General features: G+C 30.8%; 1 protein-coding gene across 5 annotated transcripts in view; it reads left to right on the top strand.

The window, feature by feature from the left end:
• The first annotated feature begins 5,441 nt into the window (after nucleotides 1-5,441).
• Nucleotides 5,442-7,500, top strand: part of LOC125045877 — a 115,678-nt gene continuing 113,619 nt past the window's right edge. For 4 of the 5 annotated variants that reach the window (XM_047643448.1, XM_047643446.1, XM_047643447.1 and 1 more), the window contains exon 1: nucleotides 5,442-5,513. The gene's annotated coding sequence lies outside the window, so the exon portion shown is untranslated. Of the gene's footprint in view, nucleotides 5,514-5,588; nucleotides 5,779-7,500 lie in introns of those variants that run through there. The other variant, XM_047643445.1, reaches the window with a different exon arrangement.

The raw sequence follows: 7,500 nt of genomic DNA, 5'->3' as shown, positions 1-7,500 counted from the left end.
GATTTGCAGATGATATTGTTCTCTTCAGTGAATCTTCAAATGAAATGCAGCAACTGATAAATGATCTGAATAGAGAAAGCCTGAAAGTCAGACTTAGGATGAACAAGAAAAAAACTAAGATCATGTTTAACAGTAGAGTTCAATTCGAACAGATACATGTTCAGGGTGAAGCGTTAGAGGTGGTAGACAAGTATATATACCTAGGGCAACTCATACAGACAAACACATTTAGCGAAGAGGAAACTAAGCGATGCATCAGTCTAGGCTGGAGCGCCTTCGGCAAACACAATAGCATGCGAAGAGACTCCTTGCCAGTATGTTTAAGAAGAAAAGTCTTTAACCAATGCATCCTCCTAGTTATGACCTATGGATCAGAAACATGGACTACAGCCAAATTACTGGAAAGGAAACTAATAACTCCCCAGAGAGGGATAGAGAGGTTGATGCTGGGAATTAGCCTAAGAGATCGGATGAGGGCGACGTGGATCAGGGAACAGACAAAAGTAGAAGATATACTTGGAAGCATCAAAACGAAAAAATGGCAATGGGCAGGTCATATATGTCAGAGACAGGACAACAGATGGACAAAGAAAGTAACAGACTGGATTATAGATAACATAAAGAGGCCAAGGGCCAGACCTATGACAAGATGGCGCAACGAAATAACGAAATTTGGGAGCCAAGACTGGATGCAAAAAATGCAAGACAGACAAATATGGAAAAGATTGGGAGAGGCCTTCATCCTGCAGTGGATTGACCCAGGCTGATGATGATGATGATATGTATGTATATATATATGTATATATATATATATATATATATATATATATATATATACACACACACATATATATATATATATATATATATATATATATATATACACACACACATATATATATATATATATATATATATATATATATATATATATATATATATATATATATATAAACTCTGTTTCCCATAAAGATTTAGATAATTTTATACAGAATTTCTACTGTTGATTTATTAAATATTTGTGATCGACATAGTTTTTGTGATTATAGACCATATTCTTTCTTGTCCGAAGATATTATTTTTATGATTACATGAACTTTGATTTTTGGTTAAAGACATTCAATATATTTTATTTCTCTTTTTTTCATATTATATTCTGTCACACTAAACATAAGAATAACCATTGTAACAAATGGAATTAAGTGAATTCTTAATTTTTATCTATTATATAAATACGTGTTTATATATGTATATATATATAAATATATAAATATATATATATGTATATAAATATAACTATATATGTATATATATATATATATATATATATATATATAAATAGGTATATATATACATATATATATATATATATATATATACATATATATATATATATATATATATATATATATATATATATATATATATATATATGTATATATATTTTTATCTATTATATATATATGTGTATATATATGTATATATATAAATATATATATATTTGTAAATATATATATATATATATATATATATATATATATAGGTATATATATATAATAGATATAAATAAAGAATTTACTTAATTCCATTTGTTACAATGGTTATTCTTATGTTTAGTGTGACAGAATATGATATGAAAAAAAAGAGAGAAAAAAAAAAAAAAAAAATATATATATATATATATATATATATACTTTCTTTCTCATAAGGATTCAGATAATTTTATATATATACACATATATACACATATATATACACGTATATATATATAATAGATACAAATAAAGAATTTACTTAATTCCATTTGTTACAATGGTTATTCTTATGTTTAGTGTGACAGAATATGACATGAAAAAAAGAGAAATAAAATATACATATATATATATATATATATATATATATATATATATATATATATATATATGAATAAATGAATAAAAGTGTTTATTATTACTTGTTCTTCTTGGTGTGACACAATCAAAGGGTTTTTTTATATCAATCTGTTTATTTGGGTCTTAAACTCTAAGGCATTATCATTTTTTCATAAGTGTATTACAAAATAAGGATTTATGTCATTGATATCCAATCATTTATAAGGTTTTGTTTCACCAAAAAGTTTTATCTAGTTAACAAACATTTATGGGTCTTTCAGTTCCTCTCTGTTCAATTAGATAAATGAAATACTATGTCAAAACATGTTTACTAAATAAACATTTTCTTGTAACCTTAATATAAATATATATATATATATATATATTCTAACCCTACTTGGGTAGGTCAAAAGGGTATGCAGTCAAGGTAATTAAGTTATGTTAGTTTTACCCTATGGAGTTTATTTTATTTTGTAATCATTTGCTCTTAAGATGTAAAAGGTTGATCTTACTGAAACTGCCTAAGTAATAAAATTCATAAAAGTTAACACAAGATATGGAGATCTTAAATTGTATAAGAATTTGCTGACAGACAAATTAAGCCTTGCAGTATTTTTTTTAGTAAACACTGTATCCACATTAACTTAAATTAAACCATTCCTTAGAACAGACTTTTAAACACCCAAGTATTCCTTTTTACTAAGCTAATGTGACCTGGGATTAAGTATGTTGTAAAAGCATTGCATATTTTAGCCACTGAAATAATGTCCTTTAAAATGTGAAACTCTTAAAAGTCTGTAACACTAATGATATTCTGAATGAAATGTGATATATCTCCTCAGATTCAAGACAACATTCTTAAAATAACACTTGACTGACTAAGCATGGAAATATTTTTTTTTTTCTTATTGGAGGCATTTTCATACAATACCTGAAAGCTTGTATGACAGTCATGAGTTAACAGATTTAAATGCAAATAAAAAAATATATGAAATATAATATATATATCTATATATATATACATATATATATATATATATATATATATATATATATATATATATATATATATATATATATATATATATACGCACACATATATACACACACATATACATATAAGTATGTGTATATATACTATATATATATATATATATATATATATATGTATATATATATATATATATATATATATGTATATATATATATATATATATATACATACACACATATATATACACACACATATACATATATGTATATATAAATATATATACATATATATACATATATGTATATATATGAGAGAGAGAGAGAGAGAGAGAGAGAGAGAGAGAGAGAGAGAGAGAGAGAGAGAGAGAGAGAGAGAGAGAGAGAGAGAGAGAGAGAGAAAGAAAGAAAGAGAAAATGCATATTAATAAAAAAAAAAAAAAAAAAAAAAAACACATGGCATTATTCTTCATATAACACTGGTTTTCTAAGACAAGAAATATATAATACATAGCTTGCCAATAAAGTTAAAGTAAATTTTGTTTATGCAATATGGTAAGTACATCAAGTAATAACACATATTTCTAACAGTCAAAAAACAACCATATTCAAGCTAAGGTTATGACAATACCCATAATCACTGGAAAAATAACTATGGCAACAATGTATAACCATGTGAGTGTCTTTTTATGCAATAATATTCTTCAATTACTTTAATTAGTTAGTACCTCTCTAGATTAGCATTTTTAGATAAAATATGAATTTTCTGGAATTAATCTACCCATGTTGAAAACGCCCTGGAATATTTGATAATGGATACATTAAATAATGAAGATATATACCTACTGATCTTAAATGACAGGATTTTTAAAAATATTCAGACAATACAGTATTTTGACATAAATATTGGTTTATCATTTGACATAAAATCAACGTTTTCAGTCAACTGAATACATAACATAATGTGACAATACTATAAAAATAGTTTGAACTCCATTTTATTACAGGAATTTAACATTCCTCTACATAACCATATATACGTTTTGGAAGCTGATGCCAATGTGTTCCATTGACTATTTCAGGACATTGAAATAGCAATAGTAGAAAAAAACTACCCATACATATATCTATGAGAAAAACTGTATTTTGAATATATCACACTTGTATATTTTGAGTAAATTAATACTACTGTGTAACATTAGGTATAATATACTGAACCCAGTATTAAAAGGCAACAAATTAAACAATAAAATCAAATTAACATTCTTGGCAGATCTTGTATCATTATCCAACATAAAAGCTAAAGGTTTAAGGGAATAAATGCGTCACAAAATCGGGATGAGAAACTGTCAGCTTTAAAAATTTATTTTAAGGTAAGCTTCCTACGCGCTCGTTCTTGAAACCAGCCATTCTGCCTTTACTAGTTGACAATAAGTTTTAAACAATATTGTAGTTGATGCTTTTTAATTTGCCTTGTTTGTCATATGACACATCTGTGTTGTCATAGGAAGCCATACGGCCTTCCATGTCAACGTTGCCATTAAAACCTACACGCTGTGTAAATATTGCTGTAGGAGTTACCACCACACACATTTTGCCATGTTTCCCATCCTCATGCCAATGTTGCCATTGGATTCTATATTATTGCTATAACGCTCTCCATGGATATGACAGGACTGCCAGTGGATGCCACATTAATATTGCCATGTCAAGTGATCCCATATCACCCCCCATGCATGTGGCACAGTTGCCAGAAGCGTCCAACATCGCCACATAAATGTTGGCCTGGCTGGAGGCGGGAATGTTTTGTGTCGCGAGAGCAGCCAATGCCATGCCGCCCCTCATCTCCATTTCAATTTGCAAAGGCTCTCTCCTCCCTTGTCTCCTGTGTCGGGATGAATAAATCTTCCTATTGTTACATAGACGGATGTGTGTTTGGTGTCTTTCAGGTATATTATTTTGCATTTCAAGACAAGCAGGCACATATTTCAGATGAAATGCGTGCATACATCAATGGTTACAAAGATGTTTTCTGCTAACTCTGTAGTCAAATGAATAGCTTTAAGACTTTAGTATGTTGGTTTAATTTAAGATTTTAAGTATTCTGGGCATATAACAAGCGTTATTACTTGAATTAGTAAGTTCAAGAACGCCAGATGCCACTGTTAGTAATTGGTGCATCTCTCACAGTATATCATTAAGTCGTTTATATTCAGTTGTAAATTAGATGAATTTTATTGAATGAATACTTTATTTTCTCGTTTCCTTTTCGTAGTTTTATTTGTTATTTCAGTGACGTTTGAAAATATTTTCTTACTTGAAGCCTTTTTTTAAAAGCTTCCTATCATTGCAAAATGGTAAGCGAAAAAATAGCAGGTAATATTAATGATAAGTTAAATGATTCCATGTGCAATTCCCGTTTTCCTAAACGCCCAAAAAATGCCTTATAGAACCCAGAAGACCTTTTCTAATCCCTCCAATATTAAGGGAAGGACAGATCATCAAAAATAAAGCCCTTTTTACATTGCCGATGAGATAGATGTTAAATGAAGTTAAATGCAGATTCCCGTTTTCCTCCTCCTCGGCTCTCCAAGTTGCCGCCATTTTGTTTTCGCGTTGGCTATTGACTTTCGTTTCCTCATGACTATTTTAGTAAGTTTCGCCCAATCCCAGGGACTAGTGAGGGTATCCCGGCCTCCTTTTTGAACGCCCTTGAGTCCCCTCGCCCTAGGAGAGGGTTGGGAAGGGCGCCCCGGGGACCAAGGCGAGAAGGAAGAGCTTAAACAAAGGATCCTTCGAGACGGGATCCTGCAAGCCTTTCAAAACAAACGGTTTCCTGCAGGACGGAAGTGGATTTGTCTCTCGCTCTCCCTTCCTCTGTTCATTCAGTGTCAGTTCGCGCCCTCGGGACTACAAGGTGGCTGGGCATTCCTGCGGCTTCGGGGGGAACAGTGTGTCTTAAGGGTGAAGGGTTAAGGGTGTGATATGAGGAGCAAGGGGAATATCCTCCTCCTTCGCCTCCTTCGCCTCCTTCCTTCCCTTTTGGCGAGTCCTTTGGGGATGAGTGCGGTTTCCCCCACGCTTGGGAAGCATCCTCTAGGACTCTGCAGGGAGTGAGAGTGCGTGATGTGCTTGACAGTGAGAATTTGTGAAAGAAATTGATTTCTGAACGACGTATTAAGTGAACTGTTAAGGATATTTTTTTTTTATGTCCTTTCAAAAGTGACCAGAAACAGGAAACAGGATGTGGATTGAAACCGAAAGTTGCATCTGTTGATAAGAATGTTGTACTGGGCTAACAAAGGAAGCCAAGGAACAAGGAATTAAGTAGGATATATTGAGTTAGGGAAGCAACATAAACATAAACATAGACATGAGAAAAAAACAAACATAACATTAACAAGTTAAGAACACAACACAATGTCATTATTGATGTAAAATACAACAAGAAAATAAACAACAGTAACATAACATTAATATAACATTAACACTATGTGACATAACATTACATAATATAACATAGGAGCATAAACAACATCACATAACATAGCTTAGCACTAAGACAGCATAATATAAACATTTCAGTCACAAGCATGGATATGAAATTATAGTTAAACACAGAAATTCTACTTAGTATGTATGTTGCTTCAGTAGTTATGTTTTGTAGTTACTTGTGGGGAACATTAAATGTTTATTGTGGCTCTCCTTGATGTTTTGGGAATTGTTGTTTCCTTACAAAGTTGGTTTATTGTAAGATTAGGTGGCAGCATTTATTCCCATTTATAGAAATTTGAGAAAGACTTGGGTAAATTGTTTGTATTTGTATTATGTAATTTTATTGGATTATTTAGTAAAGTGTTAGGATTAATTTGGTTGAATTAGGTATTTGCCAAATTGTTTATATGTTAATATAGTTTTGGTGATTGATAAAAGATAACTTCATTTTTACCAATATGAAGATTTAGTATTATTTCTATGATGTGAATTAAGACTTGGGAGCTATATTAGTAATATCAGGTATTTTCAATTTCTCTGAACTGGGTTTTGTCCTTTTAAGAAATAACTTTCTCAGGTTTATCTTGTTTGAAATTGTCTGTGCTACTGTTGGCACTCCAGCAAAGTCTAACAAACCACCATGTCTATCCTGGGAAGATAAAGCTTGTAGACTTCAGGTTATAGACCATCTCCTATAGATCAAAGTGTTAAGTAAACCTCGTCTGTTGAAAGATAAGAAAAAAATATTTGGGGAGTCACCATAGGTGTCTCCTGAACATTTACAAATCCATTTTAAGAACTTATGACAACGGATTGTCAACACGTCCACTTCAACATCCGTTTTAAGAACTTAGGAGAATGGATTGTCAACACGGCCACTTCAACATCCGTTTTAAGAACTTAGGACAACGGATTGTCAACACGGCCACTTCAAAATCTGTTTTAAGAACTTAGGGCTATAGATTGTCAACATTGCTACTTCAATATTTAAAACAGATCTTTAAAGGTTGACTTTATGGGAGCAAATCAGTCATTTATAAAGGACCATTGCAGCACTGTTTATGGTTTAGTTAGTAATTTAACAGTAATCAGGCATGATAATGACACACCATTTTAAACTAAATTTGTAATTTAATTTTCTTTA

Source organism: Penaeus chinensis, chromosome 38, assembly GCF_019202785.1.
Source record: "Penaeus chinensis breed Huanghai No. 1 chromosome 38, ASM1920278v2, whole genome shotgun sequence".
NCBI lineage: Eukaryota > Metazoa > Arthropoda > Malacostraca > Decapoda > Penaeidae > Penaeus > Penaeus chinensis.
This window is presented reverse-complemented; position numbering and strand designations above follow the sequence as displayed.